Below are 16,247 nucleotides of genomic sequence, written 5' to 3'. Positions count from 1 at the left end.
AAATGCATCAGAAGGGAATTGTTCCTATAAGAGTAGAGAGAAAAATGGAGGAAGAAATCCAGAGAGCTAACTACAAAATGGCATAATTACTAGAAGCAGGAGAAAATTACACTAAATCTATGCTTTTATACAGACCAGGTTTCTCCAATCATATTATGAGCGAGTGATGTGAACTTATTTGGAGACTTTCCTGTCTCTCCCTCTCCTCTGCTCACCTTCCCCAACAATTATACTCGTTATCTGGGATCAGGAAAATTGTGCAACAGGCTTTGATTGACCTCATTTTCACCCATAGGCTTTATCACTGGTGCTCTTTTTTTTCTTCTTCTCCATGTAAAAACTCCAGAGAGAGGGCTCTGATTGTTAAAATCTATTGTTTCCCTCCCACTTATTCTGTGCATCCCTTCTTAAATAGTCTCATACTATAGATGTTATTCTGTTTTTGGTCTCTTTCCCTTACCAGTATGTAGTTCCATGAAGACGGAGATTTGTGTGTTTTGCTCACTGCCGTATCTTGAACTCCCAATACAGAATTGGGCAATAGTAGGTGCTCAATAAATATTTATTGACTAAAGGATTTTAGCTTTGGATATTGCCTCATGTTCTTCATATTTTTGTCACTTGTCTTGATAACAGAAATGTCCTCTCAACATTTAAGTCTGATTTTTTTCTTTCATTTATTTAGTTGCACAGAATTATTTTTTCTTTTATTTAAGCTTAGATTTTAGAGCTATATTTTTATTTAAGTAAAATTATTTTAAAGCTGAAATTGCAAAACATTAGGTGTGTCCAATTAATTTTCTTGACTTTATAAGATTCAGTCTTGCAATATAAGTCCGTATTGTTTTGCTCGTCATTATAACTGTCATTCTTTGAACTTTGGTCATTTGTTACAAATGATACATACAAAAGTTACATCTTATGTGTAGTGATTTTATGAAAAGCTTTTCAGAGCTCCCATTTCCTCTCTTGCTTTAATAAAAACCTTTTATTTTAGATCTTTGGTACTTTTGGTCTTTTGTTAGTAAATGTGGTCTCATGGTTTTGAAAGACAATATTTTAATTTTCTTTCTTCTTCTTCTTCTTCTTCTTCTTTTTTTTTTTTTTTTTTTTTTTGCACTTAGGAGCATTTAATGAACTTCCCCCCCACCGTGTAGTTTAAAGTTGCCAGGACCCAGGACCCCTCAATACCCTTAATCTTCTTGGATCCTCTGCTGAAGTATTTGGCCTCATGATAACAGACTGCTTTGGGAGCTTTCCCCTCCCCAGAACTTCCAAAAAGTCAGCTATAACTTTTTAAAAGACAGAGTATCTCTTTATTCAACTGTTTAAACCTTTTTTTTGGTCTTGCAGTTTTACTATGAAAGTCAAAGGTATTTTTTTCTTTGCACATATAGAGGGCCTTTTCTTTAAAAGATCTTTTACATTTTTCCCCCAGATTTTTATATTTTTGTCTTTTTGTGCCTAAATCTATTTATATTCTAGTTTTGTTACTTGATATTCAGTTTTGTCTAATCAGTTACTTATTCTATACTCGAGTACTTATTTTCACTTGTATTTTTTTCACAATTTTAATTGGCTTTCCTTTTTTAGTTTCTGTTTATCTTCAGATTTTACTAACACAGAGAAACTCTTTTTTTCCTTTTTATAAAATTTATTGGGGTGACATCAGTTAAAATTATACAGATTCAGGTACATAGTTCTGCAACACATCTGTACATTGTATTGTGTAGTTGACCACCCCAAGTCAAGTCTCCATTTATCACCATTTATCCTCCCTTTACCCTCCTCTACCTTTCTCATCCCCCTTTCCCTCTGGTAACCACCATACTGTTGTCTGTGTCTATGTGTTTTTTGTTTTTGTTTTTGCTCAATCTCTCCTCCATGTCCCCTGCCCCCGGACCTCCACCCTGACTGCTGTCAGCCAGCTCTTTATCAATGAATCTGTTTCTATTTTGCTTATTAGTTCATTAGATTCCACATATGAGTGAAATCATATGGTAACTGGCTTTCTCTGACTGGCTGTAACAAAGGGTATGATTTCCTTCTTCTTATTACTTTTTGTAATTCTCACCCAAGGATATTTTTTCCATTGATTTTTAGAGAGTGGAATGGAGGGAGGGAGGGGGACAGAAAGAGAGAAGGAGACATCCATGTGTGAGAGACACATCAATTGGTGATCTCCTGCATGCACCCTGACCAGGGACAAGGATCGAACCTGCAACCCAGGTACATGCCCTTGAGTCAGAATTGAACCTCTGACACTTCGGTGCATGGGCCAACGCTATAACCACTGAGCACCACCAGGTAAGATTTCCTTCTTTTTCACCGCTGAGTAGTATTCCATTGTGTACATGTACCATAGTTTTTTTATCCACTCATCTATTAATGGACATGGGCTGCTTCCAAATCTTGGCTATTGTAAATGATACTGCAATGAACATAGGGGTGCATATATTCTTTCAATTAGTGTTTGGGTTCCTTCAGATAAATTTCCAGAAGTGGTATCACTGGGTCATAGGTAGTTCCATTTTTAATTTTTTTAAGGTAACTCCATATTGTTTCCCACAGTGGCTGCACCAATCTGCATTCCCACAAACAGTGCACGAGAGTCCCTTTCCTCCACATCCACACCAACACTTGTTGTTTGTTGATGATAGCCATTCTAACAGGTGTGAGGTGATATCTCATTGTGGTTTTCATTTGTATTTTTTTGGTGATTATTGACATTGATCATCTTTTAATATGCTTATCAACTAACTATATGTTCTCTTTAGAGAAGTATCTATTCAAGTCCTTTGACCATTTTTAATTGGATTATTTGCTTTATTTTTGTTGAGTTTTGTAAGTTCCTTATAAATTTTGGATGTTAACCCGTTATTATAGGTATCATTGGTGAATATGTTCTCTCATGCAGTGAGTTGACTTTTCATTTTGTTAATGGTTTCCTTTGTGTACAAAACTTTAGTTTAATGCAATCCCATCTGTTTTTTTTTCTTTTGTTTCTCTTGTCCAAGGAGGTATATCAGAAAAAAATATTGCTAAGAGAAATGTCTGAGATTTTACTGCATATGTTTTTTTCTAGGATTTTTAATGGTTTCAAGCCTAACATTTAAGTCTTTTGTCCATTTTAAGTTTATCCTCGTGTATAGTGTAAAAAAGGGTATAGTTTCATTTTTTTGGCATGTATATGTCTAATATTCCCAACACCATTTATTGAATAGACTATCTTTACCCCATTGTATATTTTTGCTTCCTCTGTCAAATATTAATTGACTATAAGTTGTGGGTTTATTTTGGGGCTCTTTATTTTATTCCATTTATCTATATGTGTTTTTTTATGCTAGTATCATGCAATTTTGATTACTTTGGCTTTGTAGTATGGTTTGATACTACAAAGTAGTGTGATTCCCCCAATTTTGTTCTTATTTCTCAAGATCACTATTGTTATGTGGGGTGTTTTGTGGTTCATGTAAGTTTTTGAAGTATTTGGTGTAGTTCTGTGAAATACAACATTGGTATCTTGATAGGAATTGCATTGAATCCATAGATGCTTTGGGTGGTATAGGCATTTAGATGATGTTAACTTTTCCTATCCATGAACACGGTATATGCTTCTACTTATTTGTATCTTCTTCCATTTCTTTCTTCAGTGGCTTATAATTTTCTGAGTACAGTAAATTCTGAATTTAATGGACTTTGAATTTAATGGGCAAAATTTTCAGTCTATATGTCATATTTGAAATTTAACATCATATTAATTTTAAAATGCTTTTAACCAAGATTTGCTTATAATGAAAAAAAGGTTATTTTTTGTTATTAATTCACTGTTATTATTAACAAATTTTAGTGAATAGACCATATGCTGAAAAAAACAACAACACACGGTAGTGATTTCACTGACATAAATAAATATTACATATCTACAACTGCAGTCTACATATTTAAATCCAAGAGTCACTGCTTGTAAACAATGTTTGGTGAATGATTAGCATGTGATCACAATACATCGGGCATGATAATTAGTTCTGTTATTGACTGGCATAACTTTTTGCAGCAGTTTTTTTTTTCCAATCCAAAAAAATGTTTATTCCCTAAATCAAAAAAGGCACAATAAGAGGGAAAGTCCAACATCCATGTTTGTCATTCCATTGTGTTTTTTTTTTTTTGTTAAAGAAAATTGCCAAAACTCGTAGCACATTAGGCAGAACATATGATCAGAGGTTTTAACAAAGATACAGACACAGCAAATACACATCTCGGAAAAGACTCACTATAAATTTCTAGAAAAAAATACAAACAAACAGTGAGGTAGTACAATAAACTTATTTAAAAAAAAAAAGAAAATGTTTAAATACATAACGATTGACCAAATTAAAATTTCTCTAGGATATGGAGAATGTGAATCCTTCATATACTGCTGGAAAAATGCAAAAAAAAAGTAAAATTAGTTAAGCTTTATATTTTATTTTTAAAGGGTACTTTAGTAATTTTTAGAGAGAGAAGGAAGAGGGAGAGAAACATTAATGGAAAAGTGGCATATCAGGCAGCGAGCCACTCCTGTGGATCTAGCTCACAACCCAGCACATACCCCCATTGGCAACCAAATCCACAATCTTGTGCGGCAGGAGATGATGCCGAAGCACTGAGCCACACCAGGCCTGGTGGTGCATTCAATTTACATCACTGTTTGCTGATCTCGGTAAAATTAAACCTTCATCCACCCCAAAACTCAGGTGATGGCTGAATTTTTGACAAAGGAAAATAACACTTATCCTATATAATAAAAGCCTACTATGCTAAGTGTCCAGTTATCCAGTCGGCCATTCAACCAACCAAAGCGTAATATGCTAATGATATGCTAAAGCAGCTCAATTGCTTGCTGTGATGTGCACTGACCACAAGGGGGCACACAGTTGGCCAATTGCTAATACATGCACTGACCACTAGGGGCAGACACTCCAACAGGTAGGTTAGCTTGCTGCTGGGGTCCGCCAATCATGATTGAGATAGGCCAGACATGCCCTGGAGCCCTCACATGACCCCGCCCTGGCTGGCTAAACTCTGGTGTCCCTCCCTGGCCCCACGCAGGAGCTGCCCCTCTGGTGGTCAGTACACTCCCACAGGTGGAGCACCACTTGGCCAGAAGCTGGGCTCACAGCTGGCGACTGCAGGCAGGTGGTAAGGAGCGAGGGGATCTGGACTTTGAGAGCCCTGGACTGCGAGAGGGATGTCTGACTGCTGGTTTAGGCCCGATCCCCATGGAGATGGAACAAAGCTGGCAGGTGGACATTGTCCAAGGTGTCCTGGACTGGGAGAGGGAGCAGGCCGGGATGATGGAGCTTTCCCCCTGACCCCAGTACACGATTTTCATGCACTGGGCCTCTAGTATACATATAAAAAGAACTATACAGTAATGTTTATACCAGGTTAATTAGAAATAACCAAATATTTATTAAAATGGAAAACATGATGGTGATATATTCAAAGATAAGATCTACCAGGACCTTAGCTGGTTTGGCTCTGGATAGAGCATCGGCCTGCAGAACAAAGGGTCCCGGGTTCGATTCCAATCAAATGCATGTACCTTGGTTGAAGACTCCTTCCCAGCCTGGGCCCTGGTCACAGCTGATGCAGGAGGCAACCAATTGATGTGTTTCCTTCACACCAATGTTTCTCTCTCTTTCCCTCTCTCTTCCACTCTCCAAAAAAATCAATGGAAAATATACTCAGGTGAGGATTAACAACAACAACAAAAAGAATATATATATATATAAAGATGAGTTGCTAATATATCTTTAATAAATCCCCAAGAATTTATGAAATATAAGTTAAAGCAGAAAAATATGTACAAAAAGCAAAGTTCTCTATTAAAATGGAATGTAAATCCATGGTTACCATGAAAGCTGTGAGGAACAAGGACAGATTAAATGTGGTTATGAACCAATTACAGTGACCAATATGGTCAGTATTATGAGAATAATGACTGTTTCAGTTTCAAGCACAGGTCAAGATTTATGAAACACTATACTTAACATGTGCAATTTACTCATTACAGCTGTTAAAAAAATGGTTCAAGATAAAACAAATGTATGATCACCTATTTTGGAACAACAGGTTTTTCAACTCTATATCTAATCCACGTTCTTATGCCCTCTGGGCAAGTCACATCTCAGTGACAGAAAAGGTAACCAACAATGAAGAACTTCCACACAAACCCACTGGAAGGCTTACAGGGTCACAAAAGCCACATCTCAGGCCTAAAGACACCCTTTTTTTCCTCTTAGTTTTGCTGCCAGAGCACCAACGGTTCTGATGAGAACATCTGAGAAGCTACAGGAAGCCACAAACCTCTTGATTATAATAAATGACAATAACTTCTGCACAGATGATAAACATGCCGCGAGTTCCTCGGATCTGTGTACACACCGCTCCTGTAGACTTTTTTATTTATTTTTTATTTTATTTTATTTTATATTTTTTTAATTTTTTAATTTCTTTATTGATTAAGGTGTCACATATTTGTCCTCATCCCCCCATTCCCATCCCACACCCCTCCCCACGGATGCCCCCACCCCCCTGTTGGCTCCAACCATTGGTTAGGCTTGTATGCATGCACACAAGTCCTTTGGTTGATCTCTCTCCCCTACCCCCACCCTCCCTTCCCCTCCCTCTGAGGCCCGACAGTCCGATCGATGCCTCCTTGTTTCTGGGTCTGTTCTTGTTCATCAGTCTATGTTGTTCATCATTTCCCCTAGATGACTGAGATCATGTGTTACTAGAAATATACTTATAAGAACCGAAAGTGAGACGAGCAATAATAGTTATGCTGACAGGCAAATGAATCAGTCTGTAGTAAGTTTCTTTCTGGACCAACAGTTCTTTTGAGACCCAATTTCAATGTCCACCAGTTCCTTATGAGTACATGTCGGCACTGACTTTTAAGCTCTGGATGGTGGACAAATGGTGGTAATGCAGGTCCGACTCCCTCTGGTTTGGTCTTGCCCGGACCCAGGGGAGCAGCTTCACCTAGACTCAGGGCCGCGCGGCCTCACCCGGACCTGGGACCCAGCATCACCTGGGCCCCGGGGCGCGTGGCCTCACCCGGACCCAGGGGCGCGTGGCCTCACCCGGTCCCGGAATCCAGCCTCACCTGGACCCAGGGGCGCGTGGCCTCTCCCAGACCCAAGGGCGCAGCCTCACCTGGGCCCGGGATCCAGCCTCACCCGGATACAGGGGCGCACGGCTTCACCCGGACCAGGGATCCAGCTACACCTGGACCCAGGGGCGCACGGCCTCACCCAGACCCGGGATCCAGCTTCACCTGGAACTGGGACCCAGCCTCACCCGGATACAGGGGCACACGGCCTCACCCGGACCCGGGATCCAGCTACACCCGGACCCAGGGATGCGTGGCCTCACCCGGACCCAGGGGTGTGTGGCCTCTCCCGGACCCAGGGGAGCAGCCTCACCCGGATCCAGGGCACACGGCCTCACCCAGACCCGGGATCCAGCTACACCCGGACCCAGGGGCGCGGCCTCACCCGGACCCTGGGGCGCGTGGCCTCTCTCAGACCCAGGGGCGCACGGCCTCTCCTGGACCCAGGGGCGCGGCCTCACCCGGACCTGGGACCCAGCCTCACCTGGATCCAGGGGCGCACGGCCTCACCCAGACCTGGGACCCAGCCTCACCCGAATCCAGGGGCGCACGGCCTTACCCGGACCCGGGATCCAGCTACACCCGGACCCAGGGACGCGTGGCCTCACCCGGACCCAGGGGTGCGTGGCCTCTCCCGGACCCAGGGGAGCAGCCTCACCCGGATCCAGGGCGCACGGCCTCACCCAGACCCGGGATCCAGCTACACCCGGACCCAGGGGAGCATGGCCTCACCCGGACCCATGGGCGCGTGGCCTCTCTCGGACCCAGGGGCGCAGCCTCACCCGGACCCGGGACCCAGCCTCACCTGGATCCAGGGGCGCACTGCCTCACCCGGACCCGGGACCCACCCTCACCGGATCCAGGGGCGCACGGCCTCACCCAGACCCGGGACCCAGCCTCACCCAAATCCAGGGGCACACGGCCACACCCGGACCTGGGATCCAGCTACACCCGGACCCAGGGGCGCATGGCGTCACCCGGACCCAGGGGCGCGTGGCCTCTCCCGGACCCAGGGGTGCGGCCTCACCCGGACCCAGGACCCAGCCTCACCCGAATCCAGGGGCGCACGGCCTCACCCAGACCAGGGACCCAGCTTCACCTGGACCCAGGTGCACGTGGCCTCACCCAGACCCCAGGGAGCGTGGCCTCTCTCGGACCCAGGGGCACACGGCCTCGCCCTGATCCGAGGGCGCACAGCCTCACCCAGACCCGGGACCCAGCCTCACCTGGATCCAGGGGCTCACGGCCTCACCCGGACCCGGAATCCAGCTACACCCGGACTCAGGGGCACGTGGCCTCACCCGGACCCAGGGGCGCGTGGCCTCTCCCAGACACAGGGGCGCGGCCTCACCCGGACCCGGGACCCAGCCTCACCCAGATGCAGGGGCGCATGGCCTCACCTGGACCCGGGATCCAGCTTCACCCGGACCCAGGTGCGCATGGCCTCACCCAGACCCCAGGGCGCGTGGCCTCTCCCAGACCCAGGGGCGCACGGCCTCACCCGTACCCAGGATCCAGCTTCACCCAGACCCGGGATCCAGCTTCACCCGGACCCAGGGGCACGCGTCCTCGCCTGGACCCGAGGGCACGCGGCCTCACCCATACCCGGGACCCAGCCTCACCCGGATCCAGGGGTGCACGGCCTCACCCGGACCCGGGATTCAGCTACACCCAGACCCAGGGGTGCGTGGCCTCACCCGGACCCAGGGGCACGGCCTCACCTGGACCCGGGATCCAGCGGGGCTTCGTCTTCTCGATCCCAATTCCTGTCAGTCAATTCCCTCTCATCAATTCCTTCGGCCATTCTCTCAAAGCTCTAAGGCGGCTGCTGCGGAACTCATTGGGCAGCGGCCTTGGCGAAGCTCCGCTGTGCCCGGTGCGCGGCGGCGGGCTGGTCCAAGGTCACTGTGTCGGCACTCGGGTCTGCAGTGGTGACCAGTCGCCGGGCGAGCGCACCTGGATCCGGGACCCAGCTGGGCCTCGTCTTCCCGATCCCAACTCCCATCGGTCAATTCCCTCTCAGCATTTCCTCCGGCCATTGCTCTGGATGGTGTCTGCTCCATTTTCCAGCTGCAGCTCAGGCTTTTACGGCTCCTCTGATTTTCCTTGTGGTTTTCTCTTTCCTTCTAGTTGTGGGCATTTCAGTCAGCCAGCTTTGCTGTGGTTCTGGATGATGTCCGTTTTGACTTTTAGTTGTATTTTTGAAATTGTTGTGCCAGGCTGTAGGTTAGGTGTTTAACCTATGCTGCCATCTTGGTGTGTTTTTTGCCATCTTGGTTTTTTTTTTTGCTTGCAGCAGTTTTTAACACTGCCAATCAATGTTCTGAAGTGTGACAAGCCATGCCCCAACTGTGTACATTTGTTTACTTGTGGTGACTGGTGAATGCAAACATTTACTAGACCTATTAAGTGTAAATTTAAAATGACAGTAATACACATAAAAACTTTTCTGTGAAATTAGACTTTTAATACATAATTAATTTTAATTACACAAACATGTCTACATAAGTAAAAACCGGTAAACTAATTTGTCAATTTTTTAATATACATATTTAGGAAATCTATTTTATTATATAATAGACTTTTGGCTTTAATGGACACCCCCTCACCTGAACTAGTATGTTATTATCAAGGTTTTACTGTACAGTTCTTTTACATCCTTGGTTAAATTTATTTCTAGGTATTTTATTTTTTGGGGAGCAATTGTGAATGAGATTATTTTCTTAGCTTCCCTTTCCTTATTGGTGTATAAAAATGCAACTGATTTCTGGATATTTATTTTGGATCCTGCTACTTCATTTATCAGTACTAGTAGTTTTGGTGTGTGGAATCTTTACAGTTTTTCTATATGCAGTATCATGTCATCTGCATATAATGACAGTTTTATTTCTTCCTTTCCAATTTGGATCATTTTATTTCTTCTTGTCTGATTGCTGTGGCTAGGACTTCCAGTAGGATGATGAATAAGAGTGGTGAAAGTAGACATTCCTGTCTTGTTCCTGATCTTAAGCGGAATACTTGTAGATCTAAACCATTGAGTATGATGTTGGCTATGCGTTTGTCATATATAGCCTTTTTTACATTGAGGTATGTTCCCTCTATTCCCACTTTGCTGAGAGATTTTATCATAAATAGGTGCTGGATTTTATCAAAAGCTTTTTCTACATCTATTGATATTATCATGTGTTTTTTTATCTTTCAATTTGTCTATGTCATGTATCATGTTTAATGTTTTTCAGACATCATACCAGCCTTGCATCCCTGAAATAAATCCCACTTGATCATAGCGTATGGTCTGTTAAATGTATTGCTGGATTTGGTTTGCTAATATTGTATTGAGGATTTTAGCATCTACCGATATGTTCATCAGGGATATTGGCCTGTAATTTTCTTTCTTTTTAGTGTCCTTATCTGGTTTTGGAATTAGGACAATGTTGGCATCATTAGGGGAGCTTGGGAGTCTTCTATCCTCTTGAATGTTTTGGAATAGTTTGGGGAGTATAGGTGTTAGTTCTTCTTTGAATGTTTGGTAAAATTCACATGTGAAGCAATCAGGTTTGGAACTTTTGTTTTTGGAAGTTTTTTTGATAACTTCTTCAATTTTACTAGTTGTAATCTGTCTATTCAGATTCTCTGTTTCTTCCTGAATCAGTTTTGGAAGATTGTATATTTCTAGGAATATATTTATTTTGTCCAGATTGTCCATTTGTTGGCATACAGTTTCTGTACTATTTTCTTGCATTCCTTTGTATATCTGTGACATCAGTTGTTACTTCTCTTTCATTTCCAATGTTTTTTATTTAATCCCTCTCTCTTTTTTTCTTGATTAGTCTGTTTAAAGGTTTGCCAATCTTGTTTATCTTTTCAAAGAACCAGCTCTCTGTTTTATTGATCTTTTGTGTTGTTCTTTTATACTTTACTGGTATTTTTTAAAATTTATCCTCTGATTTTTTATTATTTCCTTCCTTCTACTCACTTTGGACTTTTCTTGTTGTTCTTTTTCAAATTCCTTTAAATGTAAAGTTAGATTGTTTATTTTAGATTTTTCTTGTTTCTTGAGATACAGTTTTAACACTATGAATTTCTCTCTTAGGACTATTTTTTTCTGTGTTCCAAAGATTTTGGGATGTTGTGCTCTTATTTTCACTTGTTTCAAGCTATCTTTTGATTTCTTCTCTTATCTTATTATAAACCCATTCATTGTTTAATAACATGTTATTTAGTCTCTATGTCCTTTTGTATTTTTCAGGTGTTTTTTTGTTGTTGTTGTTGTTGGGTTGATTTCTAGTTTCATACCATTATGGTCAAAGAAGATGCTGGATATGATTTCAATCTTAAAGTTATTAGGACTTGTTTTGTGTCTTAACATGTGGTCTATCCTAGAAAATGTTCCATGGACACTTGAAAAGAATGTATATTCTAATGCTTTCGGGTGAATGCTCTGATGATATCAATTAAATCCATTTATTCTAGTGTGTCATTTAAGGCTGCCATTTTCTTCTAGATTTTCTGTCTGGAAGTTCTATCCACTGATGTCAATGCAGTGTTAAAATACCATTCTACAACTGTATTACTGTCAGTCTCTCCTGTATGTCCATTAGGATTTGCTTTACATATTAGGTACTCCTATTATGGTGCATAAATGTTTACAAGAGTTATATCTTCTTGTTGGATTGCTTCCTTTTTCATTATGTCTTTTACTATAGCCTTTGTTTTAGGGTCAATTTTTTTAGATATAAGTATTGCTACCTCAGCTATTTTTCATTTCAATATTCATGAAATATCTCTTTCTATCCCTTTACTTTTAGTCTTTGTATATCTTTTGTTCTGAGGTGGGTCTTTTATAAACTGCAAATATATGAGTCTTGTTTTCTTACCCATTCAGCTACCCTATGTGTTTTGATTGGAGTATTCAAGCCAAGTACATTTAAAGTGATTATTGATAGGTATGTATCTCCTCCTCCTCCTCCTCCTCCTCCTCCTCCTCCTCCTCCTCCTCCCCCTCCTCCTCCTCCTCCTTCTCCTCCTCCTCCTCCTCCTCCTCCTCCTCCTCCTCCTCCTCCTCTTCCTCCTCCTCCTCCTCCTCCTCTTCCTCCTCCTCCTCCTCCTCCTCCTCCTCCTCCTCCTCCTCCTCCTCCTTCTTCTTCTTCTTCTTCTTCTTCTTCTTCTTCTTCTTCTTCTTCCTCATAAAGCAGGCTTTTTAAAATTTCTCCTCATACCAATTTTGTGGTAGCAAACTCCTTTAGCCTTTTCTTGTCTTGGAAGCTCTTTATTTCTTTGTCAATTTTAAATGATAGCCTGGCTGTGTAAAGCAGCCTTGGCTGTAGGCCCTTGCTGTTCATTACTTCAAATATTTCATGCCAATCTCTTCTGTCCTGAAATATTTCTGTTGAGAAATCAGCTGACAGTTTTATGGGAGCTCCCTTGTAGGTAACTGTTTCTCTTATGGCTTTTAAGATTCTTCGTTGTTAACATTTGCAATTTTAATTATGATGTGACTTAGTGTGGGCCTCTTTGAGTCCATCCTATTTGGGACTCTGCACTTCCTGGACTTGTGTTGTTGTTTTTTGTGGGTTTTTTTTTTCACCAGGTTTGTGAACTTTTCAGTCATTATTTCTTCAAATAGGTTCTTGATCCCTTGCTCTCTCTCTTCTCCTTCTGGTACCCCTATGATGCAGATATTGTTATGCTTCATGTTGTTCTAAAGGTTTCTTAAACTATCCTCATTAAAAAAAAAATATTTTCGTTTTTTTCTTTTGCTGATTGGGTGTTTTCTGCTACCTTGTTTTCAAATTGCTGATTCTGTCCTCTGTCTCAGCCAACCTATTATTTATTCCTTCCAGTGTATTCTTACTTCAGATATTATATTCTTCATTTCTGATTGATCCTTTTTTATTGTTTCTATATCCTTTTTCATGCTATTGAGCATCCTTATAACCATTACTTGGAACTCTATATCTGATAAATTGCTTATCTCCATTTTATTTCACACTTTTTTTTTTTCCCTGGAGATTTCTCCTGTTTTGTTTGTTTGTTTGTTTGTTTGTGTTTTTGGGGCCTGGTTCTTTGTATCCTCATTTTGACTGCCTCTTTGTTTTTCTTTCTATGTATTAGATAGATCTACTATGACTCCCAGCTTCTGTGAGGTAGACTTTTGTAGTAGTTGTCTTATGGGGTCTAGTGGCACACTCTCCTTTATTACCTGAGCTGGGTGCTCCAGGAATGTTTGTTGTGTGGGTTACATGGGTCCTTTTGTTGTAATTGAGTCTTGATTGCTATTGGCTTGTTTGTGCATGGGATCTACCATCAGGTTCACTGACTGCGAAGCTCAACCCCAACCATGGCATGCAAGCTGATATGCAAGTGCTGACCACACTAGGCAGATTTTGCCACAGCAGGGTTTAGTTCCTGCCAAGACCTCCCATTTGATTATGCTGCTTGTGAAGCTTATTGGATCCTTCTCTGATGTTGTCTGAAGTTGACTACTGGATGTGTTGATTCTGGGCCTATTGGGAGGAACTCTGGTATAAGCCAATGTAAGATGCTACTTGTGCCTGATTCATGGCAACATGTTTGGAGCTACAAATGATCCACAGTTTGTGGCTTCCTATACTTGGCTTGGGTGCACATGGGAAAGACCACAGCTGCACATCAAGGCTAGCTTATACCAGCACTGGGTCCAGTAGCAGGTCAGCAAAAGTCCCAAGGCACCAAGGCTAAATCATCTCCACCTGCCTCCACCTGCCAGCTGCCTGTTAGTCTCAGTCACTGAAAGAGCCTCTGGCTATACTCCTCATCTGGGCATAAGTTCCACAGGGTAGGGCAAGAGGGCATCCAGAGGGTGGGGCTTTCCTTCAGGCTGATGCCACACACATGGAGGGGAGTGCTATACCCAAGAAAGATGGTCTCAGTCTCAATGTGGCTTCTTGTGTAAATCCTTTGTTACTGGATTTGTCTTCAGCTAGTTTTCAGTTGGTTATTCAGGATGATTGATCTATAATTTAGTTGTAATTTCAGTTTGGTCCTGGGAGGAGGTGAGTGTAGCTTCCACCAACTCTGCCACCATCTTGGATCTCTAAAAAAATTCTTGAACATATTGATCATAACTAATTTCAAAATTCATGACTGATAATTCCATTATATGAATTCCTAGTGGGTCTTTTATAGTATCATATTTGTTTTCTGTTAGTTTTTTTTAGCTATGTCTTACCTTCTTTAATGCCTGTTTTTATTTTTTTATTTTTTACTAGACAATTTATAATTTTTAAATGTAGCAATATTTTGAGGCAATGGAAAATGTTATCTTACTCCAAAGCTTTACTTTTGCTTTTGAAAGCAAGTACACTTGGAATGCTAGCATTCCAAAATAATCTTAATACCATCAAAGATTGAGATTATTGGAAGGTGGTCTTCATTCCTTGAGAAAACTGGTTTATTTCATTCTCACCCCATTACTAAGGTCACCTATAAAAGTATAATCTGCCCAGGGTCTTCCTGTAAGTGGGCACAAAAAAACTTCATTTTTTATCCCTTCAAACTTCAGAATCTTTGGAAAGCTCTGTTCATTTTCCTAACTTTTTGGCTATCATTGAACATTCTAAGTATAGGCCTTAGTTCTTGAGGATTTACTCTTCTTTTTACCTTGGTCCCTCTAAATTTATTCTTGCCTTAGTATTTCTCTGATGACTTCAAATCTTTATTTCTATATTTTTTCTGAGATGTTCTAGCTGTTTTCAGTACGGCATTTGGTTCTGTATAATATACTTCACCATTTCCAGAAGTAGAAACAAAGATCTGGATAGTTTTCTGGTTCCTAGTCCCAGTTTTTTATGCATATCCAGGACATTATACAGGAAGGTAGCAAAATAAAACAAAAACAAAAAATCCACCATGGGTTTACTCATCTTTACACCATTTAGGGTACATTTAGATACAAGAGAGAATATTAATGTGAATCTTCCATGATAAAGATTGTTGGTACATGATGACATATTATTTTCACCTAGTCAAAATTTAAATGACAGCTTCTCTTAGCACTAAACTGTAGGGAAATAATCAGATTAAGATACTGTATTCCTTAGGAAAATCTAATCTACCCTGCACAGCTGTCATAATTTAAGATGCAGTTTCTTTCAATACCTGTGCAATTTTTACTTCTAATTTTTAAATTTTATTTTAGCCTAAAGATGGACAATTTTTAAAATTTTTTATTTTTAGTAAAAAAGTACAGTACAACTATATTTTGTATAAAAATTCTACAAGGAAATATTACAATATAAACAGAAGCATTTTTTTAACACAATATTTACTTTTTGTTAAGATTCTAATGGTATTATGCTAACTGAAATAAGCCAGTCAGAGAAAGACAAATATATGATTTCACTTATATGTGAAAGTTAATAAACAAACAAACAAAATAGAAACAGACTTACAGATACAGAGAACAGACTATCAACTATCAGAGAGGAGTGTGTGGGGGCTGGGTGAACTAGGTGAAGTGATTAAGCAAAAAACAAACAAACAAACAAACAAACAAACAAACAAACAAACTCAGATACACAGACAATAGTAGGGTGATTACCAGAGGGCAAGGGGGTGAGAGGAGTTAGAAGAGGGTAAGGGGGGATAAATGGTGATGGAATAAGATGAGACTTTGGGTAGTGGAACACACAGTACAATATATAGATAATGTATTATAGAATTATTCACTTGAAACATATAATATCATTAACCAATGTGACCTCAATTAAAAAGAGAAAAAAGATTACTTTTAAATATAAAGAATTTGTATTAATAACTTTGTCAATAATTTTTATATGAAGGAGCTCTGTAATTTGGTGATGATTTATAAGCTAGCTTATCTTTTTATTAAATGAGTAATAATTAGTTGTTTTGAAATTTTATGGTAAATGTTGACAGCTAATTAAAAATTAATAAGAATCAACTGCTTTTACTCCTTAGAACATTTCAATTAATATCTATATTGTTTGATTATCTTTCATCTCTAAACTGTAAACATTTTACAGTTATAATTGTGTTGATGATAATGTATTTATTAAAATTAAGATTTCTTCAATGTAAGCTCCCT

At 40.8% G+C, this 16,247-nt stretch overlaps 1 protein-coding gene across 5 annotated transcripts in view; it reads left to right on the top strand.

Moving 5' to 3' along the window:
* MACROD2 (mono-ADP ribosylhydrolase 2) overlaps window positions 1-16,247 on the top strand; it is a gene marked incomplete at its 3' end in the record, with an annotated part of 1,993,251 nt that overhangs the window by 225,154 nt on the left and 1,751,850 nt on the right. The gene's annotated exons all lie outside the window — the stretch shown is intronic.

This window comes from Cnephaeus nilssonii, assembly GCF_951640355.1.
Source record: "Cnephaeus nilssonii genome assembly, chromosome: 11".
NCBI lineage: Eukaryota > Metazoa > Chordata > Mammalia > Chiroptera > Vespertilionidae > Cnephaeus > Cnephaeus nilssonii.
This window is presented reverse-complemented; position numbering and strand designations above follow the sequence as displayed.